We start from the raw sequence: 21,866 nt of genomic DNA, 5'->3' as shown, positions 1-21,866 counted from the left end.
CTTGGAGCCGACAGCTGATGATATAGTAATGCTAAAGGAGTTGTATAGCACTATTACAACCTCGTTACCAGCAATTCTTCCTGACAGCACAATTGCAACCTTGTCAACTCACCCACAAGCCCAATTGAACAAGAAGACATAAGATCAATGCAGGAAGCAGTGCGGTTTCATCACAGTCTCCGTGGACCTCCATGCTAAACGTTCGGCCACACTGTAACATCCCTAGTTTTGAGTTAGTCTTTAAAATCCTGGTTAGAGTGTTTAAGAGTTTGAATTTAGCACCTAAGTTTGAATTTGTCTCTAACTAAGTGCAAACTTCACTTAAGCACCTAAAACATCACCAATAGAGGCTAAATTTGACCAAATCAAATCAAACCAATGACTAAATATGAAAAGTACTCAAACCAGGGTTGAATGGTAGCAAAAATCTCAAAAACCTTAAAAGACCAAATTTGGATTTAAGTTCAAACACTAAAATGGACAAAAATACCCTCAAAAGTTAATAAGTTCAAATTTTATTTAACAACTCAAAGTTTTGCCAATATAAAGTTGTAGAACTTTTCAAACCTCACAACTCTTCTTATTTGAACTTTTGCTAGTTTTGAGTGAAACACTTTCAAAACTCGAGTCAAAGATTAACAAAATTCAAATACATTTCAAAATTGTTGTAAGTCCTGAAAACAGACATTCCTTCAAATTTTGAAGTTTTATATCTCCAAATTTAAACAAGTTTTGAACTTGATGTCTTTCTAAGAATTAGAGTTTGAAGTGTGGAAAACAAGTTTTAGATTTGAATTTTTTTCAAGTTTATTTTGAAAATTTTGCACAAATCCTATTTGAAGGTCGCTGCCTCCCGCGCCCTGCGTTCCAGCCTTGCTCGCCAGCGTGCGGTCACCACCTTGCCACGTCGCGCCGTGCCATGTGCATCCTCGGTGTTGTGCAGGACCGCTCACCTATGCATGCTGGCGACGGGACAGCACAGTGCGCCCCTTCACCCAATGACCCACCGACGTTATCTTATCCCCTGGCGCCGCATCCTTTTCACCCAACAGCCGTGCCGCGATCACGTGCCCGCTCACCGCCGCATTTGCCATGTCACGCCCCCTCAGCGGCGCTCGCCGCTCCGCCTCTCGCTGTCGCGATGGGACGGCATGAGCCCTACATCTAGCCAACCACAGTGCACGACAAAGAGCATCTTTGCGCTCTGCTATCTACCACGGCCAATGGCCGCGTACCACTGCCCCTCTAGCCAACTACCATGCTCGCTGCTGCTCCGCCAGTGGTGTTCCGCCCTACCTCTCGCACCCAATGCTCGCCCAAGCCTCCCAGCGCACCATTGGCTCCCCGCACCCCCTCTCCCTCCCCTTGCTATATAAGCCTTCAATCACCGCTCGCCAGTGCATGCCTAGCTCCGCCGCCCGAAAGCAGAGCACCGCCGCAACCCTCGCCGTTGAGCTCCGCCTTCCGAGCCTCCCTGGCGCCCGCTAAGCTCACCCCTGCACCACCCGTGACCCACCTTAGCCTCCCGAGCCACCCTTGGGCCTCCTTCGCCGTCGACCTCACCGGAGCAGAGGCCTGCCACCGCCGTTTTCTTCCCCACTGTTGACCACCGCCGCCGGACCTCCTCCGCCCTCAAACCTTTAAGCGCAAAGACCCACGGTGAGCCACACATCACGCCCATGCCCTTTCCCTCCCCTCTAGCATCGCCGCTCGCCGACAAGCCACTGGCCAGGCGAAAGGCCTATTTGAAAGAGGCCGAATTTTTCCAGGGCCCCTTGTGTAAAAGCCAGACTAATTTGTGAAGTTTCAAAACTTCCAGGGGCTTAAATGCAAAACATGTTTTCCTTTTTATTTTTAAAATGGTTTAAATCAGCTAAAACTTTGAAAATGTCTAAAAAATGTAGGAAAATGAGAAAAATGCAAAACCAACTTTGTTAGACTCTGTGTGTTGTATTGTTTCACTGAAAAATAATTTCGAGCATGTCACTATTGTGGATTTTTCTCTAGCTTTTATTTTGTGTTTAAGCCAATAAATGCCCCATAAATCATACAATAATGATAAAATGCCAAATCTACTCCTGTTAGTTTACTTGTGTTGAGTTTGTGTTAGATATAATTTTTGTAGCGCTAGTTTAGGTGTTAAACACACTATTTTGAATCAAACAATTAAGTCTTAGGTGAAAAATTACTTTTTGCATAATAAATGAAAGAAAATAGAGGAAAATATGAAATCACCTTTGTTGGATCAATAATGCAAAAACTTAGCTAAGGAAAATAATAGCCTTGCATGAAACTTAATGAAACTTGCTTAAACTTTTGTGTAAGATTAAATACAAGAAAAATATGCAACATTAGGGTGTTGTTTTATTTTTAATGATTTCTGTAGAAACCGAATGAGTCTCAAAATTTTACAGTAGCACATGATGAGGACATCGCCATGCTAGACATATAGTAGTTCTTGTCCAAGCTCCAGAAGGTTCGTGGATCATTCTGTGTGACCACGATAAGGTGCTGCATCACCTGTTTGGGCCAACTTGGCTTTGTATCGTGTCAGGCCTTAAGCCCATGTTCTGGGCACACCCCCTAGTCTCCCCCAACCGTAGAATGCCCCTTTTGCTATAAACTCAGTAGCTGCCACCTTAGAAACTCAAGTTTTGTTAAATTCTATTTTTCTTTGAGAAATTGAGATTGATTCATTGTAACTGTAGCAACAAGTCCTTTGATCCAGGGCCCCCATTCTTGTTCTCCTCGCCTATGACGATTGGTCCGTTCGAACCGAGAGCTTGAACCCCCATTGATCTTTGCTTCATCCATATTTGCAATTTCAGATTGCGCGTTTACCGTTCTCTTGCTTGTGTTCTTCGATTCGCTTGCAGGGAAAGCCTTCTCGGCGAGGTCAATCAAGTTGTGCTTGGTTGATAACAAACGGAGCAGTGGTGTAGCGGTTGCAGGGTTCAAATCGTGTCTGATTTGAAGCCGGATCATCAACATCGAGTCTCCACCAAATCGAGTTTATCACTACCTTTGGGAAGATCGGGCCAGTGCTATATCAAGTGGTATTAGGATTCCAGGTTACCTGTGAGGTATACTATCTGTTTCCCCTTTAGATTCAGTTTCTGTTCATCACCTATAGTCCACAAAAAGCCCAAAAGTATTTACACTTTCCACTATCCTATCGCCCTTTTAGCCTTTGCAATTTTCGTTTCAGATTCGCATTGTTGAGTTTGTGTCCGTGGTCCAGTCTTGTTGCTGGTTTAGTGTGTTCGTGGTCGTAGTTTCAACCGCGCCATCGCTGTTTGTTTGTTTCCACCGCTATCCCATCCATCATTACCCAAACAACAAGTCAAGCCACCACATTACTTGACTTGCCCCGCTAGCCACCTTATGTGAACTCTCACCATGCAAACCCTAGATAGGTTGTAAGCCGCATTATGACACCTTTGCATCGCAACCCTTCTTGTTTCATCTGGCGAATACCTATTACTGCATCTACCAGGGAAGATTTTGCCCTTAGATTGCTTGTTGAGACGCTTTGCTCAACCATGATTGGCGTTGGAAGGATAGGGAAGCTTTGTCCTAGCCGCCACCGCCTTACCTGCTGCGTTGTGCCTTCACAAAACCCTGATTCGGGCGACCTTCCTTAAAACAGGCATAACTTTTCGCTCAGACTTCTGATTGAGGTGAATTTTTTTTTCAGATTTTAAGAACAAAAAGTTACACATATGATGTAACTTCTTGGCATTTTTGCAATTTGCAGCAGCCCAAAAAAAATTCAGGAAGTGGCAGTTTTTAGGCCTCTAAGTTGTTGCACGGTTTTCAGCAAATGTGCCTGATTTTCTATGGACCACATCCTACCTTTGTTTAAGGTGAAAATTTTTGTGGTTCCATCTTTTGTGATCCCTGTTCGGAGAAAAATATAAAAAAAATAGTTGAGAAAAATAAAAAATTGGATTTCTACTAGTCATGGAAGGAAAATCAGGGAAAAGAATAAACACAATTGCATTGGGTGCTCTTTGCTTGTTAGGTGAGTTCTATCCATTGTCCTTTGCTCCAACTTGTTGTGCTACGTCTAGGGACATGTCTTAGCTAGTAACTGTGACTAGTACTTTGGATACTTATTGAACTTTGCTAATCTGCTTCGACTATTGCTATTCCTTGCTACCATATTGTGCCTGCCCAAAGCTCCACATATACTTCTGTTACTACAGGTCCACCTTGCAACTGTTACACCCAGGCTTGACAACAGATTGTACCATCCTGTTGGCTTTGGTAAGAACACTAGCAAGATGGTAGGAAGCCGCTTGAGATATTGCTTTCCACTTTCACCACTACCTAGTAGTTGTTAGTTGATAGGAATAATACTTTTGTGTTGTCTTTTTCTATCTTCTAACCATGTAACACTGGTAGAGAATTGGCCTTTAGTCCTAGTTGGTAGGATACAAATCTCCCGTAAATCCATCCGGGATAAACCAACCGAGACAAAAGGGGGGGGGGTCTTTTGTCCCGGGTCACTCAACCGGGACTAAAGACCCCCTTTTATCCCGGTTGGTAATACGAACTGGGATAAAAGAGGTCACCATGCCAGGCGCTGCAAAAAAAAAAGAAGTCCCGGGAGCGTCGCAAGTCACAAGTCACGCGATTTTTCACGCGGAATATGCGCGTGCGCGCTGCGTGGGATTCGAACCCACAACCTCCAGCCTCACGCGTAGCTTCCTTGCCATCTCACCTACACAGCACATCTGACTATATAGGGGATGCAATCCTTTTGTATTAACTCGTGGGGGACCCTTTTATCCCGGTTGAAAACACCAACTGGGATAAAAGACCTCCTTTTATCCCGATTGGTATTACAAACCAGGATAAAACGGTTCGAGGGATTTAGTCCTCTTTCAACCACCCCGTTGAGGACCCTTTTATCCCGGTTTGAAACACCAACTGGGATAAAAGACCCCCTTTTATCCCGGTTGGTATTACAAACCGGGATAAAAGGCTCTCGACCCTTTTATCCTGGTTGGTGTTTCAAATCGGGATAAAAGGCCTCTCAGGGTCTTTTTTTTCCACTAGCCTTGGCAACCGGGATAAAAGGTCCCGATTGGTGAGCCTCCCACCAGTGACCGAGCTTTAGTCCCAGTTGGTGAACCTTTTGTCCCGGGCCAACTTTAAATCGGGATAAAATGGGGCGCATGGAAGGTGAATTCTTTACTAGTGTAAGGGAAAGGGAAAGGAGTGAAGTCCCCTTCGGACTTCAATGAGTGTGTGTCCAAGGACGAGCTTACGAAGTTTCTTGCTGACCAGCTGTAACAACCCTAGGTTAGTAAACCATGTTTAAGCCTAAACGAAGCAATTAGAGTCTAAGAGAGCAATGAGCAGCTGTGTACCCAAGTAAAAAGACTCATTTGCCCCTCACAAGCTAAATCAGTGTTTAAGCCATAACTTGAATTTTTCCTTAAGAACTTAAAAATCCTCCCAACTACGAGTTGTTAAACTCATCATTTCTAACAACTTTTGTATTTGGCGCTTGAGTTGAATCTGAGCAGAAGGCTTTCAAAAACTCGAATTTCAAATCAGTGACAAAGTAAAGGAAACATGAAAAACCCAAACCTTGGAGCTCCTTTTCTCACAATTCCATATGGCAACTCAAATTGAACCTTTTATGAGAATTTTAGTGCTTTGAGTCCTTAACAACTTTGATTTTTGGAGCTAGGCCAAAATCTGCACAAAAGGTTTTCAAAATTGAGGTCAAACACAGCCAGTTTGGTCAACCCAGCACAATTCTGAAATTTTGCAAAGTCTGAATTTTTTTTGCCCGTTCTAGTAAAGTTTGCTAAGTTCAAAACCAAACCGTTTTTGACCAAACACCCTTTGTAACTTTTGAACCTGGATGTTAGGTCTACAAGTCGTAGAAAGGTAATTTTTCAAGTGCCGTTCAAAAATCCGAAGTAAAACGGTCCCAAAGACCGGCCCTTCGCTTTGACCCGCGAATCCCTCGCGCCCCTGCTCGCGCCAGAGCGCATGCGTCGCACGCTCCTCTCACCACCCGCCGCGTGGCTCCTGCTCACCGGCACTGTGCCGTTGCCCAACCCACGCCCGCAAGCTGACCATACGAGCGCCGCCTCGCCCTATTGCGTCGCCTGCCCGCCCCATCCCTGCCCGAGCCCCGCTGTGCCCTATCTCAATGCTGCAGCGCGCGCGCACCCCCGCAATGCGCCACTCGCAGGTTACTGCCGCCTTCGCCGAACACCAGCACCCGATGCGATGACTCTTCCTCGGCCTCGCCAGTCCAGTGCCACGGCAAAGCCCCTTCTCACGCTCGAGGTTGCCCTAGCCCAATGGCCGCAAGATAGCACCAGGGAGCTTGCGCCCCTCTGCGCCAATGGCGCCTGACCACGGCAGCTCCCCACTCACGAACCGGCTCCACTCTGCATCACCTCACCTCGCCCGGCCTTATCACCTCGCCCGGCAGCCTCTCCTCGCACTCATTCCCCCTCCCTAAGCTTCCTGTCTTCGAACCAAAACTCCGAGTGCCATTTGCAAACAACCGAGCTCCAGCACTTCCCTGTGTTCGCCGGCACATCCTCCACGCTCCGTTCATCTCCCTCCAATAGCCCGCGCTTGAAGCTCCTCCAGTTTCTCAGCCACACCCTCGACCACTCCCCGTCGTCCGCCGTCCACAGAGCCGCAGGAAATAGGAGTTTTTCCCCAACTCTAGGAACTCCCCAACTCATGCTCCGGCCATCATCATCCCCAACCATGTGCTTAAATCAAACCTAGGTGAGGCCCTGGTGCTCATGCGCGTGCTTGTTCTTCTTGTTGGCCGAGTTTCCACGGTCGATTTTGGGTCATGCCGCCAGCCGTGCGCCACCTCTCGCGGCGGGTAGGCTAGGGGTGCGGATTAGGGAGGTTGAGAGCAGGGGGGAGATGCGCCTGAAGGAGGGGAGCATTTTGGGGGAGTTGTTGGGGGAGGGAAGGAGCACCGACGCACCAGCACAGCTGCGCCGCCGCCGGTCCAGGCACCCCTGCGTGGCTGTGCCGTGCCTAACTGGAGGTAGAAGAAGGTGAGGGGGTGGGTTGTAAGAAGAATAGAAACGCAGGGGTTATGGGAAAGATAGCAGGAGTTATGTTTGAAGGTGAATTTTTCCCAGGGGTGTAGGTGCAAAATGCAGGGACTTTTACGCAATTAACCCATAGACTTGAGGGCTAGGTTGGAAGATTGCCTCGGTTTTCCTTTTTTCTCTATATCTAAAAAGGCTGAATATTTGGAAATTTGTAGTAAATTGTAAAAAAATTGTAAATTAGAAAATGAAGATGTTTTGGAATCCTTGAGTTGTGTAGTTTCCCATAAAAATAACTTTGCACATGTCACTGTTGTATGTTGTCCTCTAGGTTTTATTTATAGTTTAGCCCTTTTAAACCATAATAAATCAAGGAAAAATGCTAAAAAGATGAATCCAACTCTCAAGTGTATGTTTGAGAGTATAGAAGCTTAGAAAAATGGTTTGGAGCCTAGCATAGATGTGTAAGTCCCTGTTTTAGTTTTATAACTGAAATCTAAGGGTAGATTTTCTTTTTGCATAATGATTAAACCAGAGATGATAAAAATGTGAAACCAAATGGAGTAGGTCAGTGATGAAGTGTAGTTTATAGGAAAAACACGGAACCTGGTCAAAAATGGAAAGAAACCCACTTTCCTTTTTAGAGAAAGATAAATAGAGTAAATATATGGAAAATAGATGTCATTCTCTAAAAATCATGAAATTCATCAAAGCCTCTGTTTCACCCCTAGACCTCACTGTTTAAATTTTATATCCAGATTGATTATGGTTGATGAATTAAAAATATTTAATTGCATTCTACCTTAGGGTAATATACCAAATTTAATTATTTTTTGCACCACTAATGGACCCCAACTTTTTGCAGTAGCCTAGTAGTAATAAGGATCGGTTGCTGGTAAAGCTTCACCTTATTTTGTTGCTATTTGGTTAGTCAAACTAAATTTGGAAGATGAACCGGCTTATATTTATATGCAATAAAGAAATCGTTAATTAAGAATAAAGATAAAAAGGATATATTGGAAGAGGTACATAAATACATTCAGAAACTTAATGAACTTTCTAATCTGAAGTTGAGTCAACATGTTTTATATTTATGTGTACACAATCACCATCAAGGAAGCTGAGCGTTTAAATCATGAAAGTGTTGTTTTTACGCGAAATCGATAAGTGTGTCTTGCAAGCAAGTTTCTTTATAATAAAATATGAAATGCCATTCAGATCATCGAATCAAAGTTATCATCTCATTGCATTGCACCTCATGTAGAGTTGAACGTCACTGACGGCACGTACGAGCTGCACCCGGCGCCTGAAGAAGGAGAGGTAGCGGATCAGCACCAAGCCAGAGTCGAGCCCATGCCCAAGCAAGTTGAAGACCAATTCGCTAACCCCAAGTTTGAAGGCAAGCCCCGGAGCATAAATTCCTACCTTTACTACTTGCAATATATTTGGTTGCTTGATTGTGCATTTACATTTTTAGGAATTGATTGAAACCATAGATGCATGAATTAGTGCCCTTTGATCCGAACACTGGTATGATAGGATGAGTAGTTGCAATGCTTAATAGGACTCAGTAAAACTCAAGTGATTTTCTGTCACTCGCGAGTTATAGGAGTTGATTACTTTACTTATGTTGCAACTATAAGGACGATGGACGGGGCCGGGCTTATGTTCGGTACTTGGTGGTTTGCCCTGTATGTCTACATGAAATTGGACTAAGGTTGAGATGTGATAGTGTTCGTGATCAAGTGTTTGAAAGTACTAATCTCATATCTAGTATGGGATGGGGAAACCTAGTACCTGATTGAACCAGGACGTGAGCAGATCGTTCCACTGTCTCTGGAAATTGAGTTTTCCCCTGGTGCATCATGTGGTGACAAGTGCGGTCATAGAACAGCAGAGGTTGGGTCTATGGAGCCTTGTACCAAGGGAAGTGGGCTCGTCACGGGTCAGAGAATTAATGGGGACGGCTAACAAATGAAGCGTCCCTTCGCGGCGCGCAGATGTCATGAGATTTGGTTCACCATGCATGGTTAAGAAATTCGAATTGATTCGTCTGCCTCTCACAGTTTGGGACTGCTTGATCGCTGTGCTACACTGAGTAAGAATGAAAGATGATGATGATCAAATTTTGTTACCTGTCATTAATTGCTTGGAAACTATGCTTGATTAGTATAGTGGCTAACTTAGACTGGTAAATAAACGTAGATCCGGTGGCTAAAACATTGAAAGTAAGGACCTACACTAGTCGGTTTTGGCAAAAACCAACCCCAGAGCCAAAAAGCCTGCATGTCTAGCTGTTGGTGGAGTAGTACCACCGGTCAGTTAAGTCTTGTTGAGCATAGTCGCTCAACCTTGTTATGGCATATCTCTTTTAGGTGATGTTGATGCCTCTAAGCTCGCTGCAAGCGGCACTTGGCCTCCCCAACTTCCTCCTGGTTGGACGGTCGAGTGGAATCCCTCCTTGGACGGCGAGGGTCTAGATCATTGATGTCATGATCGGCTTTGTCATGATATTCTGCAATGACGTTTAGCTTCCGCTCAGTTATTTTGGTTGTTTAAGAACTCTGCAAACTTTGCTTGAATTTCGAACTTGAAGTTGTAATAATTTAATGCACTTGTTTAATTATGATGGTCTATTGTAATCTCTGGAACCACTCACCTTCGTGTGAGCTCTGCTTTCTCGATCCTGTGTTAAGTGGTTTATCGGATGAAATCCGACGGACTACCAAGTTAGCTTGATTTAGAGTACATAATCGCGTGTTAGGCGACTTAAATGTGCTTTAGCTAAGTTAATTTGGGCATTTTGCCACACCAGCGCACCTATATCGATGGGAAGTTTGATGACTTGATGCGCAACATTAACATTCTGGTTACCCAGATTGAACATGTTGAGCAACGACCTCCCCAAGTGCAGCCATGCTGACCATACCCTCCTGTTGCTGGTTTGGAGGATGATGATGATGCTAATTTTGAAGATGATGATGCGCGTGACCTGGACCATCTTCGGCGTAATCATCATGGTATAGGAGGTAATCGTAATAACTTGCTGTAGAACAAAAATTTAATTCTCATTTAGTTCCTGCTGAGCATAGAGTTAGACTTGCTACTAGTGAGTTTACTAGCTTTGCTCTCTTTTGGTGGAATGATCTTTGTACTACTGCTAATAACACCAATCCTCTACCTCCGACTTGTAATGCTTTAAAATGACATATCAAAATCTCACTTTGTTCCTCCTTATTACCAACGTGATTTGCGTATGAAACTGCAAACTTTAAAACAAGGTGAAAAAGGAGTAGAAGAATATTATTAGGTATTGATTATTGGGTTAGCACGTTGTGATATACATGAGGATGATAAAGATACTTGTGCTAGATTCTTTGGTGGTTTGAATTATGATATACGGGATATTCTTGATTACAAAGATTGGAACAGGTTCAACCAATTATATCATCTTGCTCTTAAAGCTGAAATAGAAGTACAGGGATGTCATCAACAACACACTTTCAGGTCCAACCCTGGAAGATCTTTTCAGCAAAAGTGTTCTGACATCGACAAGCCCAAGGCTTCTAGTTCTCAACCACTGACGACACCACCTACTTCTACACATGCTTCCGAGGTGAGCAATTTATCTCATGTGTAGTCCCAACTGCAGAAGAAAGCTATGGCCCCTGGTGCGTCCTCGAACAACTCCAACAAAATTGTGTGCCACCGCTGCAAGGGCATTGGTCATGTCATGAAGGATTGCCCAAATCATCGTGCTTACATAGCTACTGCTGATGGGTCAGGATATGTAAGTGCTAGTGATGTTGAAGATGAATTGACTCTTGCTACTAACATTGTTGCAGATGAAGAGAAGACAGAGGAGGAGATTGCCATTGATTCTTTTGCTGCCTCGGCAGGTTATGAGAGCCTTCTTGTGCAACGAGTGTTGACTTCACATCTGGGACATGAGGAGGAGAAGCTCCAACGTCGCAATTTGTTCCACATGTTTCTCCTCATCAAGAATTGTCGGGTTCTCACCATAGTTGATAGTGGGAGTTGCAACAACTTGGTGAGTTCTGAATTTGTCAAGAAACTTGACTTGACCACATGTGTGCATTTTAAACCATACCACCTACAATAGTTCAACGACAGTGGTAAGACCAAGGTAACTAGATCAGCGTGCATGCATTTTTCTATTGGCTCATATAATGACTATGCTGATTTTGATGTTGTACCTATGCAAGCATGCTCTCTTTTGTTAGGCCGCCCATGGGAATTTGATATTGATGCTTTACACCATGGTAGAACTAATACATATACTTTTATGCATAAAAAAGGATTACTTTGCTTCCTTTATCTCCTGCGGATATTGGGAAACATCATAACGAGCTTGTTGAAATTGTTCAGAATGATCCTGCATTAGATCCATCTTACGCTAAACATAATGGGATTAAGTTAAAAGAGGGTGTTTATCTTGCCACCACACTGCTACTGCTGCTTTATGTGATAATCATGATGCACCTTGCTATACTATGCTTTGTCGAGATGTTTGTGCTACTGATAATCCTATGTCTCGTACTTTGCATCCTGCTATTCCCAACCTTTTGCAGGAGATTGATGATGGGATGGAGTCGAGGATGACTCCAATTCAATAAGGGGAGAGTGATGAGGATATCTCCATGCTGGACATACACGAGTCATGGTCTTCCCCAAGTTACAAGTCATCACCAACGCGGTCATCGCGTTCAGTTCGGATTCAGCCGACACCCCTGCACGGTTTCGACCATATCTTCCTCATACGACAACGAAAAGTTCTTGGATGCATTGGAAATGGGATGACGTCGTCGTTCTTTTGGTTCTGGTCCTAGCTCTAGAAGGTTTGTGGATCATTCTGTGTGACCATGACAATGTGTTGTGTCACCTGTTTGGGCCAACTTGGCCTTGTATTGTGTCGCGCCTTAAGCCCATGTTGTGGGCGCCCCCCTATTGCCCCCAACCCTAGAACACCCCTTTGGCTATAAACTCAGTAGCCGCCACCTTAGAAACTCAAGTTTTATTTAGTTCTAGTTTTCCTTGAAGAGACTGAGATTGATTCGTTGTAACTGCGGCGACAAGTCCTTTTATAGTGATCCAGGGCCCCTGTTCTTTGATTCACTTGCAGGGAAAGCCTTCTCGGCAAGGTCAATCAAGTTGTGCTTAGTTGATAACCAATGGAGCAGTGGTGTAGTAGTTGCATGGTTCGAATCGTGTCTGATTTGAAGTCGGATTGTCAACGTCGAGTCTCCACCAAATCGAGTTTATCACTACCTTTCGGAAGATCGAGCTAGTGCTACATCAGCACAATCATGATGTTAAAAAGCCTCTGTAAAATTTTCATCACCATAGCTTGTCATATGCAACAAAAATGAGTTATGGAACTTAAAGCCAAGGAAAAAGAATAAAAACAATTAGTTAATAACCCTATTTTAAAAGTTCATACAATATCTATGTTCTATGCTTGTGCATTTAAGTTCATAGGAGTTGGTTGAAAACTTAGTTGCATGATCTCAGGTGCCTATCATTGAATAGTAGCATGATAGGCCGAGTAGATGATGTGCTAAATAGGACTTGGTAAAAGACGAGTAATTTCCTGTCACTCGTGAGTTTATAGTTATTGATTGCTTACTCATACTGCAACCATAAGGATGACGGACAAGACCGGGATTGGTTCTAAGTTGGAGGTTTTGTCCTGTCTATCTAGTAATGAACATGTTAAGGTTGAAATGTGTCAGCGTTCATGGTCAAGTGTTTGAAAGTACTAATCTCATATGGGGAAGTTTAGTACTTGATTCAACCGGGACGTGAGCAAACCGCCCCACTATCTCTGGAATGGAGTTTCCCTGGTGCATCATGTGGGTACAAGTCCAAGCATAGTACGGCGTTGTCCGGGACCGTGGGGCATTGTATCCAAGGGAAGTGGGCCTGACACGTTCCTGGGGATTGATGGGGATGGCTGATATGTGTGGACCTATCGTGGTACGCAATGTCATGGGTTTAGGTTCACCTTGCAAGGTTAAGAAACTCAATTCGGATCGTCTGCCTCTCACAGTTTGAGACTGCTTGACTGCTATGCTGCACTAAGTCAAAAGTGAAATAGAGAATGATTATCTAAATGATGATGCTTGGAATAAAATTGTTTGCTCAACTAACTTGCTTAGAACAGGTTGCTTACCTAGAAGGATTAATCTACTAGAATGTGTTGCTAAAATTTGAAAGTAAGGATCAACTTAGATAATTTTGGCAAAAACAAACCCCTTAGCCAAAAGGATTTGCATGTCTAGAAGTTGGTGGAGTAGTTACCACTCAACAATTAAATCTTGTTGAGTATTAGTATACTCAGCTTTGCTTGTGGCTTTATTTTCAGGTAATGAGCTGGATGTATCTGAGTTTGCTGCCAGTTTAACATGGCTGACCTAGCTCCCTACGGTGAATTGGGACTCATCCTCGGTCGGCGAGGATCATGGTAACTGACATTATGGTTGGCTTCACCATGATATATCTTTTTTGATGTCTAGTTGCCGTTCTCTTTCTGCTGCTTTGAACTCTGAAACTTTTACGTTATGCACCTTTGAACAATGGATGTGTAATAACTAAATTTGGATCTATGTATTCAATACTGGAATGTTGTAATCTCTGGACTTGCCTTCATATGAGATGCTTTTCATTTCGATCTGAGACAAGTGGTTTATCGGATATAACCTGACAGACTACCAGATTGGCTTGATTAAAGTGTTGGTTCGCATGTGAGGCAAAGTTGAGAACACTTTAGCTAGCTTAATTTCGGTGGTTCGGCCAGAGTTGGCATCAGAGCCGTCAAAGCATACTAGAGAAAGCAACAGACCCTAAACACCTTTTTCAAATAAAACTTGCAAGAAACTTGTTTGAAAAACTTGTAAGATCATTAAGGATGAACTTAGTTCGAGAAGCACTAGGGGAATTTTTGAGGTATTTTTATGTGGCTAAGTAACTATTGGTTATCTTATGCTGACTCCCAGCACATAACAAGTGGTTGGAAAACTTACTTTCTTGCACAACAAGGTTGATGCAGGGATATGGCGATTCCGTAACATGCCCTTGACATCATATGCAAATGTGATGGTGGCACATAAAAAGTGAATACGCTTCCAAGCGTATGAGCGTTGCTTGTACAACGACAATCATGCAGGTGTTGTTTCTATAGTGGATAGTAATGAATGTGGATATTTTCATGAGTGCTGGCACAAAAGATTTAGGTTGGAAATTTTCTGCAGGTACGCTAACCGGGATTAAGTAAGTTAACGATGGGTAGAAATTTTGACTAGTTATTATAGTGAGAGCCATATATAAATGTTGCCTTACCACCGGCACTAACCACGATAAGTCCAAAATTTTGGCAATTGTTTGTTTTGTGAGGAAGAATAGGTCGTGCATGCATCATGAATTAAAATCGCAACATAAAAGAGGTGAACTGACCTTGCATGTGTGTCTTGTCTAAATCTTGCACCTTACTAAGGATTATCTAGCTGCCTATGTTTCAGTGGTGTTGATCTTGTTTATTTCTTTTGAGCTGTTTACTTTTGTTTACTCCAGGAACCTTCTATAAGGGAGTTGTGTAAAACTTCCTAAACAAAATTCTGGTAAAATTTCATAAAATTTGACCAAGGGAATCTTGTGTTGTGCCTACTTTAGTAACCCCCTGTTTGCTGGAAACACAGTTTGCACATCTGCTAGGATTTTAATTTTTCGACCCCTTAAGGATGTTTTCTGTTATTCACCTTAAACCAATGTTGTTAATCACTGAGCATAGAACCTTGTGGTAAAATTTCAGCTAAGTTGGATCAATGGTTTAGGAGTTATGATCTGTTCATTCCTGCACTGTCTCTGGAATTTCAGAATGCACCACTCCATGACGATCTAAGTTTATCACCTTCTTAGGCTTTGATTCAGCTAAAACCTTGAATACAAAACTTGTAGAAAATCATCTAAAGAACCCTCTGGTAAAATTTAAGAAATTTTGGATGGATACCTTATGAGATATGGACATTTCTCTAACCTACCAGAACCTGTCTTGGGTTTTTATTAAGTGTTGATCTAGTTCTCACACTTACTGTTTTCTTTTGTCTCCAGATGGCTGACCCGATCTATGTTGTGGTGAACATGGACGGGAGCGTGCACTTAGAGTGTCTATATTGGGAGGGCTTTCCTTACATTTTGTGGGATACCCTGCGGGCATTTGGGTACACTTCACCCCCTCGCTACTCCGGTCGCGAGTACGAGGAGTATGGAGTCCCACGCAGTACTGTGCATATGATTGTCCTTCCTCACCCAAAGCACCCTGAGTGGCCTTGTCTCAAGACAGTAACCAATGGGTATCACCTAGATGACACCTGGGAGATAGTAGCCTTGGAGGGCTTGACCTTATTCTGCCAGCAGCACCCGATAGAGATAGCCTTGGATCCAATTGGGTTATTTCCGGCTAAGGATAAGAAGGATGCCAATTGGATTGATCGTATGGACAATATGGAGTTGATGGGTTACTTACAACCACAGCATACTGTCTTCACTTCAGCTAGGTGCATGAATGCATTATACCGGCTGAACGAGCTCAGAGCTAGAGCCACAGTTAGGTTGACAGACTTGGCCCAGGCCAAGCAGGTGGTCCTCACTGCCATGACCAGGAAGATGATAGCCTTATCAGTTGAGTTAATCAGTAAGGGCGTTCAGATCACAGAGCTAGAGGCCCAGCATAGTGAGTTACAGCAGGAGCTGGAGGACCAGGAGCACAACTTGGATATGCTATCTGAGCAGATCGAGGACCTTGATATGGAGTTGGCTAATGCCAATGAGCACCTCGAGATGCACCACCAGGAGCAAGCAGCCATGCAGGCACCCCTGGAGCCTATGGAAGAGGAGCCTGAGAAGATAGAGGGTTTCTCCAGCAAGGACTTTGAGAGTACAGCCCCGCAGCTACCTTCTTGGGCAGCACACTCCCAGTGATCAGCTTCGCGTTCGTCAACAACCTCAACAATTTCTAGATGCGTTGGAGTTGGTCTTGTATACTCCTCAGCGTAGCCTAAGTTTTGGATGGTGTTGTAATAGGCTAGCTCAGAGTCGAGTATTCATTTGTGTAGCATGTGCTACGGACATAACTTAGGAGTGGGTGAGTTACAAACACTACCGATGTTGTAATCCCCTAAACTTGGCTTTTCCAGCAGCTGTCGTATTTGAATTTTTATCCCTGTTTCTTTTCTCTTTCGAGCTGAGACTTGAATACCAAAGTCGTGAAATGTTTCGTACTCTAACTACTCATAAAATTCTGGCCCTTTTCGGTTTGTCAAATTCGAGTTATGAGTAAAACTCCGTGGCACAGCTTGCTGAAAACAGCCAGGACAGACCCAGCTTAAACAGGATGTTTGACCTTGCTAACTCTTGAATTGGTCTCCGAGTGGAATATCAAAGTCATAGTACATGAAACCTTCTGCTCACTGACCAAAGATGAAAGTTTGTAAATGTTTGGATCAGGAGGAAATCAGTTCCACAAAAGCGACTGTTTCCTACCTAAAAGAATTGACTGCACGATGAACTTTTACATTTAGCACATGATTTACTTTGTATCATTTGCTCATGAGCAAGCTTTAAGATTGTGTGACTAATGGAAGAAGTTCACTTTTGCAAATGGTGCACGGTATATGTCAAAACCCAACTGGCTTCGTTTCTTGTAGCGGCCAGCAGATACTACTAGCACCACCACCTCCCCCGCCTTCGATGGAGGCTATCCTCGCCACACAGACAGAGCTGCTGTGGCATATTGTTAAAGGCCAGCAGGAGCAGCAGCCACACAGTGGGAGAGCTCACCAACCCCGCGTGGCAAGCTTCAAAGATTTCCTTGGCACCCGGCCCCCTCTGTTCCACAAGACAGAGGAGCCGCTCGATGCTGATTCCTGGATTTGCACGATCGAGTCCAAGCTCACGCTCTTTAACTCAGCTTGCCCCGACGAAAAGAAAGCAAAGTTTGTAGCTCAGAAGCAGTGATGATCAGCATAGCTATGGTGGAACCATTACCATGCCATGCTTCCCGCATACCATGTGGTCACATGGGCGGAATTCAAAACTGCCTTCAAGAGGCACCACATCCCGGAAGGTCTTCTTGAGAGAAAGCTGAATGAGTTCCTCACGCTCACCCAGGGCACCCACAGCGTACGGCAATACGCTTAGGCCTTCAATGATTTGTGCCAGTATGCTGGTTACCATGCCGATACTGATGAGAAGAAGCGGGACAGATTCAGTAGGGGCCTCAGCCTCAAACTTAGGGAGAGGCTAAACCTAGTGAAGGTTAATACCTTCCACGAGCTAGTCAATCTAGCCATTGTCAGGCATGCACCCCAGGCCCATGAGTAGACCTTGGACGGCCCACTAAGGGGCGTACTCGGACACGATCAGAACAAGGGATAGGCGTATCCCACTCAGACTAGTCAAGTATGTATATGGAAAACTACTCGGGCCTTACCGAGTAGAACTCTGTAACAGTACTCGACTAGGACTCAGACTTGTAACCCTGCCCTCCCATGGATGTAAGGGTGGGCAGGGACCCCCCTCAACAACAACTCCAGTTCATCAATACAAACCAACACACAGGACGTAGGGTATTACGCGATCTAGCGGCCCGAACCTGTCTAAATCGTGTTCCTTGTGTCACCATTGATTCCTTGATTCTCCTCGATCCTTACCGCACAAAAGACCACCTAGGGTACCCCCTAGGCGGGTTGCCGGACTAAAACACCGACAGCTGGCGCGTCGAGGTAGGGGAACTCGTCGAGTTTCTCAGCGCGAACTCAATGGCAAAGGTCATCATCAGGTCCATTTTCTTCATTGAAGCGGGCGCCACCTCCGTTTTCGGATCCTGGCTTTGCATCGCCGATGGCTCGGGTTCGTTCCAACACTAGATCGTCAACGCTCAGGAGAAGAAATCAAAAGATCTGATCGGAAAAAACCAAGGTTTCAAAATCGACGAGTTTGAGTCAGTCCCAGCTAGTGCCCAAGTCGGTTTCGATTTCAAAGCGGTTCCCGCACGGACTCCGCAACGCAACCAAAGTTCACCAAGGCTTTCTCACTCAAACCCAACTTGAACTCGGGCACGATGAAGATGTTGACTCCGACTCGTCTTATTCGCCAAAGATACCATTATCTGGTCCAGCCCAAGGATTGGTAATAACTTCAACATCACAAGGCAGATTCGTCCACTGGCCATGATTGCGACCATCTCTTCTTGACCGCGACTACGACTCGCGCCTTGTTGCCCATATAGACAACCTCCCATATCAAGAAGGCATTCCACTCACTTCCAACTGCGAGGAAAGCTCCACAGAGATTGCAACGTCAAGCTCCAGAAGCTACTACCCGGACAGGGAGATACTTGTTATTACTCAGAATAACAACCCGGGTACTAGCCAGAACAGAACCCCCAGGCGATTAACACAACTCAACAACATCTCCGAAGATGAGTCTCCAGCTGACACTCCTCACAATGAAACTTCCGAGCAAAGAAATCAAAGAAGGACGCGCAACGCTACTCGAGCCGAGCGACGGCAGTCGATGGCTACAAATATTCCCATTACAAATCTTGAAAGGACCTTCAACGCAGTTCAGGCTCAGGAGCACAATACTCCACTCGCGGCTATCGCCTCAATCAACCTTTTAACAATGTTGATGCCTTAGGATAGGGATAACGAAGCCATAGCTCAACTCGTGCAGTGCGGCAATGGACTGATCGCATAACTCGCAGAGCAAGCCTACAAGTTACTCGACAAACAATCACCAATTCCATCTGTTCCTCGCATCACAGCTCACCAAGAAGGTAGCAGGGGAGCTGCAGACAACAACAATGCCCCAAGAAACGGCAACGAAGTTAACCAACCTCGGCAACACAACCAAGGTCCAAGCAAGCACAAGGCCCCAGCTCGCCATAAGGATGTTGGTGAGGTCAGCTGCACCAACTCGGTTAAAAGTATTCGCTCCACTCGGAAGAACCACGAAGCGTCCAACTTTAGTGATCTGCGAGAAATCCTCAACAGTCGGCGTGAGCGAGAAGTCGACAACTATAACCACTTTCCTGCTTTCACAAACTGGGTGATGAAAACAAAACTACCCGAGAAGTTCAAGCCAACTGGAATCACCAAGTATGATGGCAAACAAGATCCAATTCAATGGCTACGATGCTACTCGCTAGCCGTCCAAGCAGCCGGGGGCAATAACGACACCAAAGTTATTCACTTACCCATATGCATGGAACCCGCACCACTGACCTGGCTTGAATCACTCAAACCCATGTCCATTGACTCCTGGGCAGACTTAACAAAGGCTTTCACTAACAACTTCGCCGGCTCCATGGCTAGACTAGGGAACAAGATTGACTTAAGTCAAATCAAGCAAAAAGAAGGCGAGACCTTACGCGACTATTTGTGATGCTTCTTCGAATAGAAGGCTACCATAGTTGACATCTCAAAAATAGACGTCATCGAGTGCTTCCAGAATGGACTCTACGATCGACGAACATACCAAGACTTCGGTCGCCGACGACCAGCTAATATCAAAGACCTCAAAGTCATGGTGCAGCAGTGGGCAGATGAAGAAGACAAAGAGTGAGAACGGTTCGGCTCCCACCGTAACCATGGACGCGACAACAACAACAACAATGACCAAGATAGAACTCGAAACAATGATACTCGAAACAACTATTCGAGTAATCACAACCGCAAAAGGAAGCCCGACAACACCGTTGTCGCCATGACCAACTTTGGGAAAAAGGGACCTCGTAAAAATGATGAAGGGCCAACCTTCACTGAACTACTCAAAAAGTAGTGCCCATGGCACCCGACTAGCAAGCATCGACAATAGACTGCTACAGCATGCGCCGAGTCATGCAAGACTTACCCGCACCACTATCTCCTGAAGAGTACACTAAGAAAAAAGATAAGGGCAAGAACAAAGTCCACAACGATGAAGACGAAGAAGGCGACTTCCAGACCGCCTCAAAAACTGTCAACGTCATATTCGGCAGTATTCCAGGCACCGCATCCCAGCGAGCCAACAAACTCGTACTCAGGGAGATCATTGCCATTGAACCAATGGATCCAACACCGTTAAAATGGTCCAAAGTGCCCATTTCTTTCAGCAGAAAAGACCAATAGACCAAGTTCTCAGAACCAGGCCGTTTCCCCCTAGTACTTGATCCGGTTGTGGCAGGCTCAAAGTTAACCAAAGTACTCATCGACGGCGGAAGTGGACTCAATGTTATTTTCGCCAAGACATTGAGGAAGATGTGCCTCGACGTCACTGAAATGCTTACTCCAATAGATTCAACTTTCTATGGCATCGTGCTCGAAAATGCAGCTATACCACTAGGATAAGTTGTCCTTCCAGTTACCTTCGGAACTAAGGAACATTACCATACTATGTACATCAGATTTGAAGTCGCCGACTTCGAGACATCTTACCACGCTATACTCGGAAGGCCAGCACTCGCCAAGTTCATGGCCATACCACATTATGTTTACCTGGTACTCAAAATGCCAGGCCCCAAGGGAGAACTCACGCTGCGAGGAGATCTACGGCGATCCTACGAATGCGATACTGAAGCCGTGGAAATTGCTGCGACTACTCAAGCACCTAGTCCCATGCAACAAGTCTTCACAGCTTCAAAGAAGCTCCACCCAACCGAACTAGAGATCCCAGAAAACAAGTCGGGGTCTGCAAAGGTGAAACCCGCCAGTGAGCAAGACTTCAAAGCAGTCGACCTCCAGCCGGGCGACCCTTCCAAGACGGCACTGATCGAAACAGGGCTAGATCCTAAATAGGAATCCGTGCTCGTCAGCTTCCTTCGAGCCAACCACGATATCTTCGCTTGGAAACAGGCTGACATGCCAGGTGTGCCCAAGGAGCTGATTGAGCATTCTCTCAATGTCGATCCTAAAGCTACTCCAAAACGGCAACGACTTCGCTGGTTCGCTCAAGACAGACGAGAAGCAATCAAAAAAGAATTAGCCAAGCTACTCGCGGCAGGGTTCATCAAAGAAGTCTTTCACCCTGACTGGCTCGCCAACCCCGTGCTCGTTCGTAAGAAAAACAACGAGTGGAGAATGTGTGTCGACTATACCGACCTCAACAAACACTACCCAAAAGACCCTTTCGGCCTACCCAGGATCGATCAAGTGGTCGACTCCACCGCTGGGTGCGCTTTACTATTCTTTCTCGACTGCTACTCTGGTTATCATCAGATAAGCCTCAAAGAGGAGGATCAAGCCAAAATGGTGTTCATCACGCCTTTCGAAGCTTTCTGCTACAAAACAATGTCCTTCGGACTAAAAAATGCAGGGGCAACTTATCAAAGGGCCACACAGATGTGCTTCGAAAAGCAACTTCACCGCAATGTTGAAGCTTATGTCGACGACGTAGTCGTCAAAACAAGAAACCGGGAGAAACTCATTGCTGACTTGGAGGAAACTTTCTCTAGTCTACGCGTTTTCCAATGGAAACTCAATCCTACTAAGTGCGTCTTTGGAGTACCTTCCGGCAAATTCCTCGGGTTCATCATTAGCCATCGCGGCATTGAGGCCAACCCGGAAAAAATATCTGCCATCACAAACATGCAGGCACCAGCTAGCATTAAGGATGTGTAGAAACTCACAGGCTACATGGCCGCTCTCAACCGGTTCATCTCGAGACTTGGAGAACGGGGACTACCCTTCTTCAGGCTTCTCAAATGCCAGGACAAGTTCAAATGGACGGAAGAGGCAGACAAGGCACTAACACAACTCA

The sequence above is a fragment of the Setaria italica genome, chromosome V, assembly GCF_000263155.2.
Source record: "Setaria italica strain Yugu1 chromosome V, Setaria_italica_v2.0, whole genome shotgun sequence".
Taxonomy (NCBI): domain Eukaryota; kingdom Viridiplantae; phylum Streptophyta; class Magnoliopsida; order Poales; family Poaceae; genus Setaria; species Setaria italica.
The sequence above is the reverse complement of the archived record's forward strand: the minus strand, read 5'-3'. Positions refer to the sequence as shown.